This window comes from Schistocerca nitens, chromosome 7, assembly GCF_023898315.1.
Source record: "Schistocerca nitens isolate TAMUIC-IGC-003100 chromosome 7, iqSchNite1.1, whole genome shotgun sequence".
Classification (NCBI taxonomy): Eukaryota; Metazoa; Arthropoda; class Insecta; order Orthoptera; family Acrididae; genus Schistocerca; species Schistocerca nitens.
This window is the reverse complement of record NC_064620.1, coordinates 113,342,121-113,364,396: the sequence shown is the minus strand read 5'-3', so window position 1 is coordinate 113,364,396 and position 22,276 is coordinate 113,342,121. Positions and strand designations below refer to the sequence as shown.

At 40.1% G+C, this 22,276-nt stretch overlaps 1 long non-coding RNA gene across 1 annotated transcript; it reads left to right on the top strand.

Moving 5' to 3' along the window:
• The first annotated feature begins 448 nt into the window (after nucleotides 1-448).
• LOC126195371 (uncharacterized) lies at nucleotides 449-8,916 on the top strand. The gene is made up of 3 exons (XR_007538597.1): nucleotides 449-546; nucleotides 2,009-2,108; nucleotides 8,825-8,916. It is a non-coding gene; the product is annotated as an uncharacterized LOC126195371 (long non-coding RNA).
• Nucleotides 8,917-22,276: the final 13,360 nt, after the last annotated feature.

The window sequence follows — 22,276 nt, the reverse complement described above, 5'->3', positions numbered from 1 at the left end:
AATTAGATACATGTTAATTAACTATAAGTGAGCTCAATATCATATTGAAAATGCGGAACAGATGTATGGTGAGTGCTTTAGAATGAAACGAGAAAGCTCCAAGCTACGAAATTCAGTGATCGCAACGAACACAATTTAACAGCACGAAGTGAAAAGTTACCCACTCCACAACAATGCTTTTGCTGCAAAATAAACAGGTGCACTCGAAGCTACGGACGATATGACAGCAGTTGAAATTTTCACCAGCAGTGTTGCCAATTTAGGGGAAAGTCGCTAAATATGGGGTATTTTACAAACTCGACAGTGATTAAAATTCATGCTTAGGATTGGCGACATGTTTGGGCCTGCCTGTGAATATTATGAAAAATTTGAAGATTTTTTTTTACTACCATAACTCACAAATTATATTGTACATTCAAGTACTTATATAATTGCAAAAACGTGGAGAGGACTGTGGAGAAAACATGTACACCAAACACTTCTCTAGCGATTGTGAGTTCTTTGGTGTGTGAGTGGAAAGAAAGAATTTGCTTTCAAATATAATAGGTGAGTAAGCCTTATTTCAGCGTATTCATTACGCTAGCACTCATCTTACATACCTACAATAATCAGTAAGAGCTTTGCTGAGTAAATGAACATGATTCCTTCCTGTATTGCACCACCTATGATAGAACGGTAACTTGACATGTGAACTTCCTCGTTCTAACCTAAAGAACAAAACATGCACTTATTGTTACAACAATGAGTCTCGCCGAATGCAGTGTACTGTTACTAACCAGCAAGTTGCTGGTGAAACACTGGAAATGTATAGGCGTATCAGAAACAGTCATTGTGTGTCACAGCAAAACATATTAACTGAACACAACTTGAATGTCCACCAGTTGGTGTTACTTATTACGTCACGTTTATGCGTTGTACAAACTAATGTCCCTGGCAGTGGACTTAACGCTATTGCAGTGACGCTTATACAGCTCAAACAGGCATTTTAATGGGTTAACATTTCCATTTAAAGGTTCTAGCGTCTATACAAGAAAATTATTGCACATCAGATATGACTGTGATATCATAGAATCATTACAAACAAATAAAATGAAACTGTTTTTTTTTTTTTTTTATAACAATGGTGAAGCTACAAGAAAGAAGCCTCAGTTTTTTGGGCGATGATGCATAACGCCTGCCCACATCATAATGCCTAGGCCATACCGATGACGTCCATGGAGTGCAACATGTTCCTGCCTCACTCTACACTAAATGGTGGTCAGAATCATTTGTTGTGAGGTGGGATCTGTCAGAGAATGTTGCTTTGGACCACTGCTGTGGACTCCACCAGACATGCTGCCTAAACCAGTGATCTCTTTCTTGACAAAGGCGTAGTTGAAGTGGGATGCATTTAACCAGATTCCAAGCATATAAACCAGCCTGATTTTTTTATCACTGTGAAATGGTTTCGGCAGAGACATGTATATTGGTATTGGTTGCAAGGTCTTCAGCAATCTGCCTAGGAGTGAGATGTCTGTTCCTTTTCACCACTAGGGCTATGCATCAATCTTCTTACAGTGTGGTGGTCCATATAGAACCACCAGCATGTTTTCCGTAGCATTTCCACCTTCAGAGACTTTTTAATCATGAGATGACTCTTTTGGTCACAACCATTACTGTGCCCAAAGTAGTGACACTTTGACTGGTTATGAGCTGTCCAACTGCCAGTCCACGATTGTATGCACTCAGATGATGCCTTGCAGGCATGTTGCCTTACACACAGAATGTTGCACCAATCAGTCTCACAACAACATTCATCAAACACCATAATGCATGGACTGTCACAATGCATACAGAGCATTTGTACATAGGTTTGCTGCGGTTAACACACCCAAACCTCCACATTTTCTTTTACTGTCATTTGTCAGGTGTTCCATAGTAACTGTCTGTTGTTTTGTAGCAATCGGTAGTTTTTCCATAGCAGTTATCAAGTAGTGTAGAGTATACTGATATCTTAAATGTGTTTCAGGGCAGAACTTGTCAAAAAGAAAAAATCACCGAGTTCAAATTTGGGATGATATGAGCCTGGGTATCCTACTAGAGAGCTTTTCAAGTATTACTGAGACCAGGTAAACTGTTAGGAATCTTACTGTGAAGTGTAAGTTCATGGGAAACATTCAGTCTGTCATTCTGCTGCTCTTCAGAAATTAACTAATATCACTCTTCAAACTAAGACTGTTGTGTGATTCAGTAAATTGGACATCAGGCATCCATATCATCAGTTGCAGTGGATTTACACTGGAGCTCAGATACAAAACACAGTGAGAGGTTCATGACTGTGCTGCTTTCAATAAGCCACTGAGCCAGCCGGGTTGGCCGAGCGGTTCTAGGCGCTACAGTCTGGAACTGCGCGACCACTACGGTCGCAGGTTCGAATCCTGCCTCGGGCATGGATGTGTGTGATGTCCTTAGGTTAGTTAGGTTTAAGTAGTTCTAAGTTCTAGGGGACTGATGACCTTAGAAGTTAAGTCCCATAGTGCTCAGAGCCATTTTTGAATAAGCCACTGAAAACAAGAACAAACACTTGTAGCTAATTAAATTTGTACAAACAGTAATGTCAGTAGCCTGTGAAGCAATGAAAGGAAGTCATATTGAATTATTAGTGTCACTATATAAAGGAGAGAAACATTAAGGTGCAATGTCATGTTGCAAAGACATCATTACAGACAGGACAGAGGGTCAGGTTAGGGAAGGGCAGGAGTAGAATTTGACCATGTACTTTTCAGACATTTCCTAGCATTTGCTTTAAGCAATTTAGGGAAAAAAACCACAGAAAAAATCTAGATGGCTGCCTGGTTATGTAAACTGGTCTTCTAAAGAATGTGAATCCAATTTCTTAACTGTTAGAAGAAGGATCACTTAGATGGATATCTGTGGACAAGGCAGATTCCAGGCAAATAGTATTTACCTCAATGGACTATGGCAACAGCAAACTACCTTAAATGTAGTGAGACTGCTCTTCATATTTTTAATTCAGTTTATTAATTGTTGTTTATGTCTTTTTCAAAGGAAGTGTGCCATTATTTGCCTGGGAAACCACAGGAGACCTAAATCTGATGGTTGGACAAGGGCTCAAATCTCTTTCCTCACAAATGCGAGTTAGTTTAACTGACTGTTTCACCTTGCTAGCTGTTGGAAATTATTTTAGTGTAGTTTTGATCCTTAATGAATCTGCTTCCCGCAGTATATAATACATTGTTTCAGAACAGCATGTATTTTCCTTGAATGATGTGAATTTTTCTTAGAGTTTTAGTACAATTACCAATATAAATAGTAAATCTGGTTTTCCACAGAAAGGTTTGCTTTTGGTAGATTCTGTGTGAAAATGCAGTTTATATGTTTCATGAAAGTTTATCTCGATACACACAGAAACGTTGTTAATCACCATAAATTTCATACATGTTGTCTCATTTATTTTCCAGAGTCCTTTTTTTCCTGCATAGCAAAACACATTTGGTCTTAATAAGACTGTCATTCAAGTTGTGAAAGACATTATTTGACCTGTACAACTTGCATAAATTCCATGTTAGAGTGTCTCTGGTATTGGAGAAAATTTTCTTGCTTTTGGTAGTTATTAATGTTGTTGCCTTTCCACTTTCATTGCTCTTTATTTTGTCATCACTTCATCAGGATTGACTGCAGCTGTAGACAGATGAACAAACATGAATCAGAACCAGTTCAAAGATTCATTTCAACTAACCACAATCATTATTAATTGATAAGTATTGAAAAGCATACAAACATGATGTAAACACAGTTTTTATGAAGTGATCTACACATATTGTAACTATCACAGTGTGTTCTGTTTGGTTTCTCCATTCAAGAATATTGTATATTGCTTGCATACCAGATATTTTCAAGATTTTTGGTGGGCATAGCCATGACAATAGACACAGAGTTCCTTCAGGGTATCACTCAATTTGATCCTTGTTTTTGTCACATCATTAGCACCAAATAATTTTTCTTGGTTGTTAAAAGCACCATCTCTTAAACAGAACCTGTAATTGCCTTGTGCATTCCACACACATGTCTGAAGGACTCTTCCTACATGTTGAAGAAGCTGTTCCGGCAGCCACTGAGGGAACAAGATGCAACACATTGTGGATGATGGTGTACATGAAACTGAATTACATTTGTTGCCTGGGCTCTGAACCATAACTTGACAGTGACTGACAGGGAACATTGAGACAACCCTACTCAGAGAATTTCAGCAGTGTTTTCAAACTGCAGCATTATCTGCAGAAATGATTCTGCCCCCAAGTTTCTCAGTCAATTGGACAGCTTGAACCAGAGACTTTGAAGGTGATGTGAGAAGCTAGGCAGCAACATCCTACATTCCTACATATGCATCACAGGGTTGAGGACTGTAAGGTGCCCCTAAATGATGCACTCGTGCCCTACACATGAGAGGCTGCTACCCAGATAACTTATGGTGTTTGAGGTAGTACACAAGTGTTTTTAGATTAGGTAGCTGTCCACCCGCTCCTCATACATGTACAGCCCCTCCCATAGTATTGATGGACGAAGTTAAAAAAGATGAGACTTTTAAAATCCAAGTAATCAACAGCCAACAGTGCCTCATAATTTGAAGTGCTCCTAAGAAGTAATGGAGCTCATCTATGTCTACATTCAGTCACACTCTGCAAACCAAAGTGAAATTCATGGCAGAAGGTCTTTTCGTTATACCATATTAATATTTCTTCTCATTCCATTATCATCTCAAGTGCAGGAAAAATTGGCTGTTTAAATACATCTGCACACATTGTAATTCATGTAATTATGTCTTTGTGGTTATTACGGGAGCAAGAACATGTGATTTAGTTTATCAAGGGTGGCCATAAAATATAATTAGGTCCTTTTATTTGGCACTTGCAAATGTTACGAAAAACTTTAAAGAAAACCATAGCACTTTAATATATATGTTTGCCAATTATACTATAGTTTCTGGAGGAGAACTGCGCTATCCAACACTTGACTGGTGTACTTACAGTTTTGTAAGTAATGGGCTTGACAAGCCATATTGCATAATAATGCTCTCTGAATTTTACACGGAACAGATAGTTCAGAAGTGCACTTACGAGGAAAATATTAGACCTAATAGAAAAAAATTGGCAAAGAATAGGAAGTCTTGCACTCAAGCTGAAATCAGTGACTATGGGGAAGTTTCTTTAATTATGATTACTGAAGTACAAAGGCCAACTACAACAAGCAGAAGGTTTTACATGTTCTGTAAACTAGATAAAGAGGCAGTTGTGTCATAGCTCAAGGAGGGAGTAGAAACATTTATCTTCTGAAAATTTGCTGGGGCAGTACTCCTAGAACTTCCTTTGTGAAGGACCATTTGAAAATGGAGATCAGCAGTTTGTGCTTTTACACTGCAAATCTCACTTCTGGTTTTTGTGCCACCCATGAGAATCTTGACACTAGCTTTGGTGCCCCAAACAGCCTTAAAGACCTTTCACCTGGCCCTTTCTAGGGGCCCCTCCTATCATTAACTGTTTTACCACATATATTCCCAAAACATTGGTTTTATGAAATTCTGGCTCACGTGACATACTGAAAACAGTGAATAAGGCTGTCAGGTAGTTGACATGTTTCTTGATATTAGAAAGTTGCAACACATATAATTATTAAGAAAACTTTGATCTTATGTGGTATCTAATAATGGTATCTAACAATCCCTCCACCTCAAAAAACTATCCAATCTCCTGGTTTCCCACCTCCGGAAAGGCAAATCACTCACCCTCCACAACCTTTCCAACAAACCTCAACCTCCTCTCATTGCACACAGACCCAGTCTCTCCCATCTACTCAATCTCCCACTTCCAGCTCCACTCCCCCCAACACCTCAAAATTCTAGCCAACACAATGTGGAACCACAACACCCCAATTCAGTAGTTAACCTTTCCTCCAAACCTCTCTCCCAATCCGAAACCTCTGTCCTATCCAAAGGCCTCACCTTCAGCCCCACTCCCAGATTCAACCAAACTGCCCTTGTCAAAGATTTACTGACCTACACTCGTAGTCTCTGCTGGAAATATTACTTTGCCATGAAGAAAAATAATCCTGATCCAACTCCTAATGATCCAACTCCCCAAGACACTATCCAGATTGAACCCTGCCTGGAACAGTTCCGTCCTCAATCACAGCGGGACCCACCTCCTCTTCCTCAAAATCACCCTCTCCAAACCTTCCAGGAGTTCCTCACTTCCAGCCTTGCCTCTCAATCTTTCTTGAAAAACCTTAATCCTACTCCCAACATTACCACAGCCGAAGCCCAGGCTATCCGTGATCTGAAAGCTGACCGATCCATCATCATTCTTCCGGCTGACAAGGGTTCCACGACCGTGGTACTTGATCGTCGGGAGTATGTGGCTGGGGGACTGCGTCAGCTTTCAGACAACACTACATACAAAGTTTGCCAAGGTAAGCCAATTCCTGATGTCCAGGCGGAGCTTCAAGGAATCCTCAGAACCTTAGGCCCCCTACAAAACCTTTCACCTGACTCCATCAACCTCCTGACCCCACAGACACCTCGCACCCCTACCTTCTACCTACTTCCTAAAATTCACAAACCCAAACATCCCGGCCGCCCCATTGTAGCTGGTTACCAAGCCCCCACAGAACGTATCTCTGCCTACGTAGATCAACACCTTCAACCCATTACGTGCAGTCTCCCATCATCAAAGACACCAACCACTTTCTCGAACGCCTGGAATCCTTACCCAATCTGTTACCTCCGGAAACCATCCTTGTAACCATTGATGCCACTTCCCTATACACAAATATCCCGCACGTCCAGGGCCTCGCTGCAATGGAGCACTTCCTTTCACGCCGATCACCTGCCACCCTACCTAAAACCTCTTTCCTCATCACCTTAGCCAGCTTCATCCTGACTCACAACTTCTTCACTTTTGAAGGCCAGACATACCAACAATTAAAGGGAACAGCCATGGGTACCAGGATGGCCCCCTCGTATGCCAACCTATTTATGGGTCGCTTAGAGGAAGCCTTCTTGGTTACCCAAGCCTGCCAACCCAAAGTTTGGTACAGATTTATTGATGACATCTTCATGATCTGGACTCACAGTGAAGAAGAATTCCAGAACTTCCTCTCCAACCTTGACTCCTTTGATTCCATCAGATTCACCTGGTCCTACTCCAAATCCCATTCCACTTTCCTTGACGTTGACCTCCATCTGTCCAATGGCCAGCTTCACACATCCGTCCACATCAAACCCACCAACAAGCAACAGTACCTCCATTATGACAGCTACCACCCATTCCATATCAAACGGTCCCTTCCCTACAGCCTAGGCCTTTGTGGCAAACGAATCTGCTCCAGTCCTGAATCCCTGAACCATTACACCAACAACCTGAAAACAGCTTTCGCATCCCGCAACTACCCTCCCGACCTGGTACAGAAGCAAATAACCAGAGCCACTTCCTCATCCCCTCAAACCCAGAACCTCCCACAGAAGAACCCCAAAAGTGCCCCACTTGTGACAGGATACTTCCCGGGACTGGATCAGACTCTGAATGTGGCTCTCCAGCAGGGATACAACTTCCTCAAATCCTGCCCCGAAATGAGATCCATCCTTCATGAAATCCTCCCCACCCCACCAAGAGTGTCTTTCCGCCATCCACCTAACCTTCGTAACCTCTTGGTTCATCCCTATGAAATCCCCAAACCACCTTCCCTACCCTCTGGCTCCTACCCTTGTAACCGCCCCCGGTGTAAAACCTGTCCCATGCACCCTCCCACCACCACCTACTCCAGTCCTGTAACCCGGAAGGTGTACACGATCAAAGGCAGAGCCACGTGTGAAAGCACCCACGTGATTTACCAACTGACCTGCCTACACAGTGACGCTTTCTATGTGGGAATGACCAGCAACAAACTGTCCATTTGCATGAATGGACACAGGCAGACAGTGTTTGTTGGTAATGAGGATCACCCTGTGGCTAAACATGCCTTGGTGCATGGCCAGCACATCTTGGCTCAGTGTTACACCGTCCAGGTTATCTGGATACTTCCCACTAACATCAACCTATCCGAACTCCGGAGATGGGAACTTGCCCTTCAATATATCCTCTCTTCCCGTTATCCACCAGGTCTCAATCTCCGCTAATTTCAAGTTGCCGCCACTCATACCTCACCTGTCATTCAACAACATCTTTGCCTCTGCACATCTGCCTCGACTGACATCTCTGCCCAAACTCTTTGTCTTTAAATTTGTCTGCTTGTGTCTGTATATCTGTGGATGGATATATGTGTGTGTGCGAGTGTATACCTGTCCTTTTTTCCCCCTGAGGTAAGTCTTTCCGCTCCCGGGATTGGAATGACTCCTTATCCTCTCCCTTAAAACCCACATCCTTTCATCTTTCCCTCTCCTTCCCTCTTTCCTGACGAAGCAACCGGGGGTTGCGAAAGCTCAAAATTTTGTATGTGTGTTTGTGTGTTTTTTATTGTGCCTACCTACCAGCGCTTTCCCGTTTGGTAAGTCATGGAATCTTTGTTTTTAATATTCTTTAATGGGTAGAGGATGTCTCTACAGTGGGACACAGCATGTAATATTGGTAGGACAGTCATCAGCAGATGCAGAAGCAACTTCAGATGCATAAGGACTCTTACTGTTCATGCTGTTTACTAATAACCTGGCAGATGATAGTAATAGTAACTTCAGATTGTTTGCAGATGATAAAGTTATCTTTAATGAAGTACTGTCTGGAAAAAGCTGCACAGATGGTTAATCAGAATTTTATAAGATTTCTGTGTGGTGCAGAGACGCAAATTTTCAGAAGTATGAAACTGTGCACTTCGCAAAACAAAAATGAAGCATCCATTGACTACAGTATTAAGGAGTCACAATTGGAGTCTGTCAAGTTATACAGGTAATTATATATAAAAATTTAGCAGGATATGAAATGGAATGATCCCATCGGCTCAGTCACAAGGGCCAGTCAAATAGTGTGTGTGTGTGTGTGGGGGGGGGGGGGTTTAGAAGTACCCTCTATTGGGAATTAGGAAGGAACATCATGAACTTTCACTGCTATGCTGCCTGTTTGTTAGACGTGTTTGTCATGAGGTCAGCATGTCATGGGTGCATTGGACTTCACTATTCACTATGGAGGCCAGGAAAGATGAAAAATGAAGTGTATTGCAGTTTATGAGTGTGGAAGGAGTGTCAGGAAGTGAAATTCATGTTCAAACTTCTGCTGTGTACAGCATATGCAATCTGTTATGTGCACATGTGTTTGCATTTAGTAAATGATTACGAGAAGGTCACACACGTAATTGATGACATGGTTGCTCAGGACGGGCTCGTTGTGTCATTATCCTTCTGTCGTTGCTGTAATGGATACTGTTGCCAGAAATGACTGATGGCAGACAGTGGAAGGCATTTGGCTTATGTTGGGCATCAGTCACAGTACCACTCACACTATCAAACAAAGTGTCTGAAGTTCTGGAAAATATGTGTAGTGGGTTCTCCACATCTCGACTGAGAATCAAAAATTGAGCAGCATGTTGACGTCACTGCAGCACAAGGAACATTATCATGAAGAAGAATATCATGTCCTGTCCAATATTGTGATAGGAGATTAAACAGTATTATCACTTTGTGCCAGAGAGCAAGTGTCAGAGCCAGTAATGGAAGCACTTAAATTCATTCCCCTGAAAAAATCTAAAGCCATGCACATCTACTCTGGGGCAGACACCTATGACTGCAAGGCCCTGTTGCTCATTCTGGAACATGGCACCACAATTAACACAAAGTGGTACGTGGACACTGTGCAAAAACTGAAGCACTACATCGAGTCCAAGTGCCTAGGGATGTTGATAGATGGTGTCATTTTGCTGCAGGATAAAACATGTGCCCTCATATTGCCAAGGTTGTTTTGACTAGACTGCAGAAATTTTGCTGGGAAGCCCTGACATGTCCTCAATCTCTCGCCATGTGTCTTCCATATTTTTGGAGCCCTGAAGAAAGATATTCATGCACATCAATTTGCTTGAGACAAAGAGGTGCATGCCTGGGTACAGTCATGGTTCCATAAGCAAGTGCAAACATTTTTTCATGAAGGCACAGACTGTCTCGAACCACATTGTGTTAAATGTATTAATGGTTATGGTGATTACTTTTGAAAAAATAAACAGTTTACTTACATTTTTCCATCTCTCATTTTCATTTGAGTGCCCCTTATACGTAAAGGGGATGGCAGATTTGAGTTCATTGGTCGCATTATTTGAAAATACAGAGGCACACACCTTAAAATAAAATGTCAGCTATCGTGAAAAATCTCCATTACAAATTTTGAAGTACCAGTATTGAGTGAAGAATATAGAAATATACTATAACTCAGTAGTTTGATAAGTGTGGCTGTGTATTTTAGCGAATTTCTGTAAGCCATTAATACACTAATGGCCATAAAAATTGCTACACCATGAAGATGGCATGCTACAGACGTGAAATTTAACCGACATGAAGAAGATGCTGTGATATGCAAATGATTAGCTTTTCAGAGCATTCACTTAAGTTTGGCACCGGTGGCGACACCTACAAAGTGCTGACATGAGGAAAGTTTCCAACCAATTTCTCATACACAAACAGCAGTTGACCGGAGTTGCCTAGTGAAACGTTGTTGTGATGCATCATGTAAGGAGGAGAATTGCGTACCATCATGTTTACGACTTTGATAAAGGTCGGATTGTAGCCTTTCACGATTGCGCTTTATCGTATCGCAACATTGCTGCTCGCGTTGGTCGAGATCCAATGACTGTTAGCAGAATATGGAATCGGTGGGTTCAGGAGGGTAATACGGAACACAGTGCTGGATCCCAACGGCCTCGTATCGCTAGCACTCGAGATGACAGGCATCTTATCCGCATGGCTGTAACGGATCGTGCAGCCACGTATCGATCCCTGAGTCAACAGATGGGGTCATTTGCAAGACAACAACCATGTGCACGAACAGTTCGACAACCTTAGCAGCAGCATGGACTATCAGCTCGGAGACCATGGCTGTGGTTGTCCTTGACGCTGCATCACAGACAGGAGCGTGTGCGATGGTGTACTCAACGACGAACCTGGGTGCACGAATGGCAAAATGTCATTTTTTCAGATGAATCCAGGTTCTGTTTACAGCATCATGATGGTCGCATCCGTGTTTGGTGACATCGCGGTGGACGCTCATTGGAAGCGTGTATTCGTCATCGCCATACTGGCATACCAGCGTGATGGTATGGGGTGCCATTGGTTACACGTCTCGGTCACCTCTTGTTCGCATTGATGGCACTTTGAACAGTGGACGTTACATTTTAGATGTGTTACGGCTCGTGGCTCTACCCTTCATTCGATCCCTGCGAAACCCTACATTTCAGCAGGATAATGCATGACCGCATGTTGCAGGTCCTGTACGGGCCTTTCTGGATACAGAAAATGTTCGACTGCTGCCCTGGCCAGCACATTCTCCAGATCTCTCACCAATTGAAAAGTCTGGTCAATGGTGGCCGAGCAAGTAGCTTGTCACAAGACACCAGTCACTACTCTTGATGAACTGTGGTATCGTGTTGAAGCTGCATGGGCAGCTGTACCTGTACACACCATCCAAGCTCTGTTTGACTCAGTGCCCAGCCGTTTCAAGGCCGTTATTGCGGCCAGAGGTGGTTGTTCTGGGTACTGATTTCTCAGGATCTTTGCAGCCAAATTGCGTGAAAATGTAATCACATGTCAGTTCTAGTATAATGTATTTGTCCAATGAATACCCGTTTATCATCTGCATTTCTTCTTGATGTGGCAGTTTTAATGGCCAGTAGTGTAGTAAATTCCCAGAATATTCATGATAGAGTTTCTAGGCTGGGGCAAATATCAGGACTCTTTCCTTTATGTTGGTCGATTTTTTTATAAAAATATTGTTACATTATCAACATCTCTAACAGCACCAGGAGGTCCTGCAAAATGTCAGCAGTAAGCAGAGAAATACAACTTGTAAAACAAGCTTTATTGTGGCAAAAGCCAATTGTATCTGTATACATAGTGTTGACTGGCTCAAAGTTCAGATGTTAAAAAAAGTTTTCTGAGTTTCTTGTGAACTTTGAAAACTAAAGAATTTGGTACAGAGAACCATGGAATAAAATTTGGTACCCTGTAGTTGAGGAAATGACTTGATGGTTTTAACTGAGTTTTGATAGTGAACGTTGTGATTTAACATTCAGATAACAGCATTGTGTTGGGTTGTCAGCTAAATAGAAAGCAGCAAATGGTTTTTAGAGTGAGCAAGGGTGCTGACTGCATTCTATTTTTAAAAATGGAAGTAAGATGTCTTGTCTCCGTGGAAGCAATATATTTCCTGTGACTCTTGACTCCTAAGACTTCCTTTTCCAAAATTTGAGCTTTTGCAGGGATTTACATGGCATGTTAAGTGGTAAATGCTAGAGGCAAGTAATTTGTGGTCCATTAGTCCAACCAAGTGTTTTCTGGCCGTGATAGTCAGGTAGACATGGCCAAAATTAATGGCATAGGAGTTGTGACTAATTATTCCTGCGTTGTAAGAAATAATCAAGGATCACCAATAAAAAGGTTACCTTGTTGGTACTGGAGCAACACCATGAAACAGACCTGCATGCTGTACACTCATCTAAGTAATGGCAATGAACATTGTTTCAACTTTTCAAATGCAGCATGATTTCCACAGCTAAATCTTTACTTAATTGTTATATGATGCATCTGATGTATGTCTCATTATTTTTTAGAGTGATATTTTCTTCAATCAGTTAAAATATTAACTATATATTCAAAAGCTTTCCCATTGCCCTTATTCCCAGATAAACCTATTTTCTTTCGTTTCAGTTGTTGCATCATCAACATTCTCTATGCCAGTGTATTTTTTCCCTTTCTTTTACATGCTGTACTGATTCGTCAGTTTCCCCTCATTATTGTGGTTACCAGAAGTAGCTCGTATATTAGTACTGCAGTTTCAATTGAGTGTACATTTCCTAGTCTAAAATGAAATAATTATTTTTATCAGTATCATTTCTGTGTAATTGTTTGTAATAAGAGATAACAAATATCCCTGGAGTTGGATGCACAAGTGTAATGAAAGTAACAATGCTGTCGTATTCTTTTCCACCAGCGGACAGGTGGGCAAGAGTTAACCTAAATGATAAATACACCAAACACCAAAAACAAACTCTACAGTTTCAGTCCTGATCTGCTGATTGATACACATTGTTTACTTATAACTACTGGCAGGACAGATTAACATTTTTTTCTAAACTGCAGTTCACCAGTACTAACTTGGTAACAGATACACAGGGGGTCTATAAATGATGCGTTCATTTTCAAAGCACTGTATTTTCCAAAGGATTAGATGTACAGATATGACCGATCCATCAACAGAACTGTAATCTCATCAAGTTCTCATTTTGCACTCGACTTATGTTCTACAAGTGCCCTCTGTTCACTCATCCAAGCAGTACTAAAGTTCATACCATACCTTATATAGGAACAATCTCTCAATGGTCATCACAGCAGTATTGATGCATTTTCTGAGCTGTTCCAGTAATCTTTGCAGTGTGGGTATGTAAATAGAGTCCTTAATGTACTCACAAAGGAAAATGTCACAAGGCATTAGGTCATAGGGGGCTGAGTGAATAGAGCCACATCATCTTCACCAATCCAGTGATGCTGAAGTTTGTCATTTAGGTGGCCATAAAAATCAATGCTCCAATGTGGGGGAGCCCCATCTTGTTGGAAGATGAAATTCTCGAAATCAGCAGTCAGTTGTGGAAACTACTCAAGGTAAGCAACAAATCAAGGTAAGAGGTACCAATCATAGTCTTCTCATAGAAGAAAAACAGTCCATACAGCTTTGTCTCTGACATTAACTTTCACCAAATCTTATTCATGCGCCACAGTTTTATGAATAATTTTAGTGCAGTACACACTCACATTGCTGTGATTAACCTTTCCAGTTAGCCTAAGTGGAAGGTTACTCCATTACTGAATGTCAACCTAGCGGCGAAATGTTCATCCTCAAGTGCTTCCTGCACAGTGGTGAATGTGCCAGCCATAATCTTCTGGTTTTAATTGTTGCATGAGCTGCAGACAGTATGGTTTGAAATGTAACTGTTGCAATATCTTCCACACCGTTTGTCATGGTATTGCTAGTTCATGGCTTGTGTGCACCATTGATTTTTTCTTAACTGCATATGAAACTTTCCCTCACCTTCTCCATTGTTGCGTCAGGCGTGCTGTATTGACCAGTACTGTTCTGTTTCTAAATTGTTGAAACCAATGCACAGTGCTCTGTTCCATATTTCCTTCTGATTAGAAGGATTAATGGAACAGATAAACATTTCGCATACGAGGTCTGTTCAAAAAATCCTGGAACTTTGTCCACAAAATTTCTCTACACTTACCTTCTACACTTCATGGTCTCCTTCAAAATATTCTCCTCCACAACTGATACACCATTCCCACTTCTGGAAGCAGTCGTGGTGCGCCTCTTGCTGGATCACATGAAGCCCCATCTGTGAATGTTCTTTCATCTCATTTACCATTGCAAATCTTCATCCTTTAGAAATAAAAAAAATGTCCACATGGGCCAGGTCTGGAGAGTATGGAGAATGAGGCAGCACAGTGATTTCATTTTTTGTGCAATAGTCATGCACCAACAGGGATGAATGTGTGGGTGCATTATCATGATGCAAGAGGCATGAATTGTCTCACCACATTTCAGTCCGTTTCCTCCTCAAATTGTCTCGCAGGCATTGCAATACAGCCCAGTAATACCACTGCATAACAGTTTGTCCCTGTGGCATGAATTCATGATGTGCTAATCCTTCAAAGTCAAAGAAAAATACCAGCATGGCTTTGACATTCGACCTGACCTGACGTGATGGGCTTTTTTGTTCTTCTAGAACCTTTCCCAATCCATTGTGAAGATTGAACCTAGATCTCAGCATAATAATTGAAAGACTCACATCTCATCACCAGTCATAATTCTCTTAAGGAACATCTCGTTCTCATTTGCGCAATCCAAAATCTCTTCACACATTGTGAGACGAAGGTCTTTCTGGTCTTGACTCATGAGCTGTGAGACCAACTTGGTGGCAACACGATGCATTCCAAGATGCTGTGTCAGGATTTCATGATGTGATCCAACTGAACTGTTACATTCTTCTGCAATCTCTTGTGTTACGGCATAAAGTCAAGCATTGGCATGCCAATCAGGAATGACAGGGAAGAGAAGGCTGTGAGAAGAGGTCAGCCAATAACACGCTGACCGCCCCCTTCCGTGATGACAATGCAACAGAAGCAGCCACTATGTGAAGAGGACATAAGCACCTTGCTCGACAGGTGGCACTCCAGTTTGATTGTAGCTTCAAGATTAGCGACTTGGATAGGAGCACTTCAACAGCAGTTCAGGAAAGGCTTTTGTCAGTTAAGAGATCAGCAGTCACTGCAAAGACTGATTGTTTCGTGTGTCGCCCTTTGCTCGTGACACATCTGTGTAATTGCCAAAGTTAAGTATTGTATATGATTAATTGTAAAGAAACTCATTAATATGAGTTGTTTGAATGCTTGCCTAGTGAAACGAGTATGCAGGATTCCTAGATGCAACATCTTGGACAGCCAGTCTTCAATGCACACTTTCGGTGATGTTCCTGACATGAGCGTCATCGGTTGGTGTTGAAGGGCGTCCTGAACGAGGGTCATCTTTAACTTCCATCTGGCCATTTTTAAACTGTGAACCATTTGTAACACCAAGTATGTCTTAAGTACTCATCACCACAGGCTTCCTGCATCATTTGATGTGTCTCTGTAAAGGTTTTCTTGAGTTTTCACGCAAAATATAATGCAGACGCAATGCTCCCCTAACTCTGCCATCTTGAAATTCGAAAACTGCATGACACAACATTCTACTCGAGATAACACTGAACAATAACTAACAAACATACAACAATAAAACTTTCAGCAGTTACACATTAAAAAGGCATGTGTTACACATTAAACAGAGGCGTGTGCAGAGATGCCAATTGCATTTCGGCCCAACACGCCATTGGCACAAAATTATGGATGTTCTGGAATTTTTTGAACAGACCTTGTATTCTAACACACGAAGACTCATTTCTCACTTTTCGCAATTTTGTCAAGGTGCTGCACTGCTAATGCCAATTGGTTGACATAATGCAAACTCTTCAAGTTTAAGGTTCTATTCATGCATAAATCATTCTTGGGCATGTAAAATTTTAGAAAGTATAGAACTTTGAGAACAAATGAATCGTGTATATTGGCCCTGTATAATATTTGATTTCTCTCTGACATGCAAAAATTCTTTTTTAGCCCAGTGATACAAAAATATGGTTTTTAGGAATTTTAATTGTAAAGAGCATGCAAATGTAGAGAGGATCGTCAGAACTGAAGAACTCGATAACAAATATAAGAGATGGAGATATCCAATTCAGCAATATTTGATAATTATTAAAATGAAAATAAATAAATAAAGTAAAATAAATTATTTCATTTGCTGAACAGGCCTATCATCCTTCGTTGACCTATTTTGGTAATAACTTGAATGTCTGTATAGTGGAATGAAGTAATAAACACTGCCAAACGTTCAAGCAGCAAGTCTTAAATGAATCTCAATCAATTTTTAGCCATGGTTTACCTTTTTTCTGGGAGTGTCTACTAGATCTGGAGACAGTGCCAGAGCCTAAAAATCCAAGAACTGCCAATGCAGTTTCATTGTATTAACAGACACTAAGCACTGACAATGACTTCAGATCTCATTCCATCAATTTTTGTGGCTACATAATTCTGAACATCACTCTGTCTACCTATTAATAAATTTCTGCATCAGCTACTTTCCCCAAAAATTATTAAATATCTTCATTTGTTAAAGTGTACTCTTCTCAGTTTAGTGACTCAGTGGATAACAGCTTCTTCCTATCCTATGACTAACTTTATGTATATTCAGACTGAAACTTTAAGCTCCAACACAACAAACTAACATAAAATGGTATTTAATGTGTAATCTTTATACCTAGTGGATTGTGAAAGCAATGTTAATTTCACCCATCTACATGACAGTTTTATTTGAATTTCCTATTTATGAAAAGTTCTTTACATAACTGTTAAACTAACTATGATAATGCAAAGTCCTTAGTGGGTTATCAGTAATTGAAGAAGTAAAAGTGACAACTCACTGTATTGTTGAGGTGCTGAGTCTCGATACATGCATAAACAAGACTGAGAACATTTCTAGCTTTTGGATGAAACCTCCACTGTAGCTAATATAATAAATGTACACTCACATTCACCTGCACTGCTACTTTTCCCTGGCTGGCCACATAGTGTCCACACTGCAGCTCGACTGTGGTGAGGGGTTGTCAGGTAGGATGCATGAGGGGAGACAAGGGACTGATAGCTTGATGACGAAGAAGAAGAAGAAGTGTGGCATAGGAATGAACCACCAGTGAGCTTATTCTGACTGTAAGCAGGAAGAATTGTATGCAACATACAATAACCTGGAGGAGTGAATTGGGATGGAGAGAGATAATGGAGAGGTAGGTGTGAGTATTGGATGACTAAAGTTAGCAGGGGCTAGTGGAGATGGAGGCCAGGAGGAGGCATCACTTCCAGAACAGCTAATACGAACCTTCAGAATTACTGAACAAAGTGAGTGGGGAGATGATGATGTGATAAAAATTTGAAACTTTTTTGTTTATATTGTGCATTTCTTACCATGTGAAGCTTCTCTGTCTGTTGGTCTCTGCAAACTGTGTATCTAAAATCTCAACAGTGGATGTGCATTTGGATTTCAAGTTTTAGGTATGTTAAAAGGAAAGAAACAGGGACACACAACATTGTTATCTATGGACAGTTTATTTCCACAAAACACGTTCTTTGAGGATACCAGATGCTCTTCACAAACAGTGACTTGAAATACATACACTGTAATAATATACTGTCTTGTTACATACATGTGCACAGTTAACATGTTGACAGCCACACGCTTTGTGATGGCTGATTCACTGCCAAGCCAGACACACAGCATTAGGCTCCGCTATGTCAGCAGATGGCCCCTTGGCCTTTGGTCGAGATGTGGCCACCAGCGGCTACAAAGCAGCCAGTGTGTTAAGATTTAGTAGATTAATCGCCCACCATTGTCATCACATGAACACAAGTCTGACAATACCCCTGTACTGCACATTACGCAAAGGCTTTCAGCATTAACATACTCCTTGCTCTCACGTATTCACAGTTTGGCTCACTGCTCCGGACTAATGTCCTCTAATCTCGCCCTTTGGCAGAGATCTCTCATTTCATAGTTTTTATTGGTTGAAAAGAAAATGTGACAACAATTAAGGTGACAAAAGAAAAAAATTATAGAGTTAACCTTCCCGTATTTTAGAACCATTTAATTCATGTATCCAAAGTTTTGTATCCTTGTGTTTTACAGGAAAAAAAAAAAAAAAAAAAAAAAACAAGGCAGTACTTGTTCGTACTTTACTGATACTGTAACTTTCATATTCAATAAAATTCCCCAACTTCTGGGAGACCCGCCATCTAATGTATTCAGTAAAAGTTTCTATTGTATTTCTTCTAAAAATAAAAATATCTTAAGTCTAAAACAACATAGAATTTGGAAATTTTCAGATTAGAGTTTAGAAATTATTGCAAGGTATGGGAATGGTTGGTGTCTCGAGATCGTAAATTAATTAATTAATTAATAACTTCTGAATTATGAACATTTATCCTGAACTAATTGTTTTCTCAGAATCATGGACAGTTGCCCTATAAAGTTAACTTTGTTATTTGTTCTTATATTTAAAGTTTGATACAAGTAGTTTTGTATGGTGATGACATTATAGTATCTTCATATCTGGACATATCCTGAATGTATAACTGAGTGAAAAAGATTCCACCGCAGGGTCCCTGGCTCGATACAGTATATCTGCAATAATAAGAATATTATCATTTATCAAATGAGAAAGTTGAGTAATTCGTGTACATTTATGGTGCAGTCATGATTCTATATTTGTTATTTATTTATTTATTTATTTATTTGATTGGGATTAAACATGTTTTGTTTCTAATTCATTTCAATTTCCAGTATTAACTGTAAGAATGGAGAAGGAAAGCTAACTGCTGACAAACTCTGATTACTTATATTTCCAAAAATTTGTTTTGGATTGATTTACCATATTCACACAGAAATGACTGACTACAGCAGCTACAAGAAAGCTGACTATTTTACATATGTTCCAGTTTTTAAGGAATTATCTATTTTAATTAAATATTGCAGATAATAGGCCTGTGTGGCGAGTTCAGTATTAGTGAGACTCAGTCAGCCATCCATCCTAGTTATATCCATAATACCTGTTTGTATCTTTTGCAACTTATATGAAACATTCTCATCAATACAGGAGATCAACATAAAATAATATCCACAATTACCTTTAAGGTAGGGCTTAATTTGGGCTGTGATGCACCAGAAACAGTTCCGGCACCTCCCAGGTGCTCACTGGAACATGTCAGCACCAAAGATCTGAAGTAGTACATGTGTATTAAATCATCACGACATGACTAATTTGCTGCTATGTTGGCACCAATGAACATGATACAGGGTGACTAACATGATGTGATGGGCAGGGTTGTGGGGTGAGGTGTACAGAGAGAGAATGTCCGTTTATTGTAATGATCACAGTAGGCGAGAGCATATCAAGCACATCTAAAACGAAGTGCTGAACAGTACACGGAAGAAAGTGTGACAGCCTCACCCTTTCATTTTTATTTTGTTTTTGCAATAATTCAATGCCACACACACATGCTATACAACAGTAGCTCAACAGAAACAGTTATCATATACCAAGTATAGATATACACTTGGAAGAACGTGATTTGCTTTAAGACATTTGTTCAATGGAACGACATTACCCAATACTGGAGAGAATGAATGCAATCTGATTTAAGATAGGGGGAAGTGAAGGAAGAAACTTCAGATTATGTTTTCTGTGCCTTGAATCTTTAAAATTATATGAAAAACCACAGGGAAAAAGTAACTGGGGGAAATTGAGGCAACAGAATAGTTTCAAAATTAATGCTTCATTAAATCAAACTTACCTATCTACCCTCCCCCCTCCAAATGACACCTAAAACTGCAACACAAAGCAACTGGCCCTCTCAAAGTTCGAAAGCTAAGCTATGGCCACAATCCTTGTACATGCCTATCCTCTGCACTGCATTGTTTCTATGGAGCTAATGATCTTATCAAGCTTTTGATAATTACATCAGATCTATTGATAGGGTATAACTGCACACACAGATGTTTCAAAAACTAGCTATAGACATTAAGAATGTGATGTGAAAGAGCCACGGGAACGGAATGCTGTCAATAGGAAGGAAGACATTCCACACACGTCAAATAGTCTATCTTCAAATTAGCAGGCAGGAGAAGGAAATGATTAGCAAGCTAGTTTCTTGATAAATATTACTTTTCTGTCAATTTGATTACTTTGTTCACATAAAATACCTCAGACATTCTGAACTAGTACACAGAAATGTGTAATTTATGCATATTAGCTATTCGATCTTAATTATCTTACATTATTCATTTTTCTATTAGATACTTTCACATTTTACTACCTTGGGCAACTCGTACAGAACTCTCCTGTTGTCTTGCCTTTTGGCCATCACAGAATGAAGCTACCTCACGTATGATTATTGAACCAACACTTTCAGCTTGCCTTTTTCCTAGAGAAATAATTTGAAATTGCCAGCATCATTGTCATTCAGATCATGATACATAGACTACTTAAACCTTGTTGCAGACCCAAATTGCTGCATTTAAGGAGGAAGATTGGGGTTTAGCATACCATATATGAGAGAGATACCTCAAGCTCAGATTGAACCAGGATTTCAAGTATATCTTTCTCAAAGGAAATGCTGGCACTATCACTGTAATTTTTTTCTACATCAATGAAACTTAAATCTGAATGGTCTTTTGTAGTCCCTCAGAGTCCAAGCTCCAATTACAACCTTACTTCATGCATTTCAGACACTGCGGGTTATCAGAATCTGTCCAATGAACAGAACAAATGAGAAGTAATATATTTCTACAGAAATTACATTAACACACTCACAGACTTCAGTGAAGGCATACCATTTTTCAAATCCCAATACACTGTATGTGATAAGTTCACATGTATACTTGTATCACAGGCTAGTGCTGTTTGGTGAGGCAGCCTACCTTAAATAACAATCAAATTGGTATTTTGATATCTTCCAAGACAGCAGTGCAAGTGGGATGGACTGGGCTGAGGACGATGCTTTCCTACCTTTCATCATCTGCGTGTTGGTTGTGGCAGATATGGCATGTTCGCAGTGTCACCACCACATGCAAATACTACAGCTGTTAAGAGTGAAGTTACCAAAGTCTACAGTTCTTATGTTAATGTCTTTGCTATGTAGTTTAACAAAGGATTAAGTTGCATATCCTAATTTTACAAGACGACAGGTTTCATTAGCTTTACATACTGTCCAGTACAGAAAAAGTTACATTTTCCTGCCATGCATAATTTTAAGCCATACTTCATATCAACATAATTCTCCATTTTATTGATTATTTTTCTGAAATCACTGTATGCTTAATATGTTGACATTAATTTGAATTTTGACGGCAAGTCCAATTGAATTTAACCGACCAAAAGGCCACAAATTATCGTTCAATGCATTCACTACCCCTAAGGCTGGCAGTAGCAACACAGAGCCTTGTGCTCGACACTGATGCCAATGCTTGGACTGGTGATGAAATGTCAGTCACTATCTATGCAGCAGACCGTGTGCTGAAGTAGGCTGCTCCATTAAATATCCCTAGTCTATGGCACAAGTGTACTGATGAGATTCTGTGTATCGAGATTTTAAATGCGGGCTGTCTGTTTTATTCTAAAAATGTATCGTGATTACTGTATAAATATTACTTCTCATTTGTTCCATTTATCTGACAGATTCTGAAGATGGCTGTGCATGAAATGTATTCAGACATACCTTTTAAAAAAATGAAAGTGTAAGTAGTTATCGAGATGGACAGTTATAACAGGTGTTTAGAAATGAATATTTGGGTCTTAAGCATTTATTACGTTGAACCTAAAAATTATGAACAGTACTTCAGATAAAATAGCTGTTTTTCTTTTGTGTGTTCAGTGCGAACACCATTCGTCACATGGCACA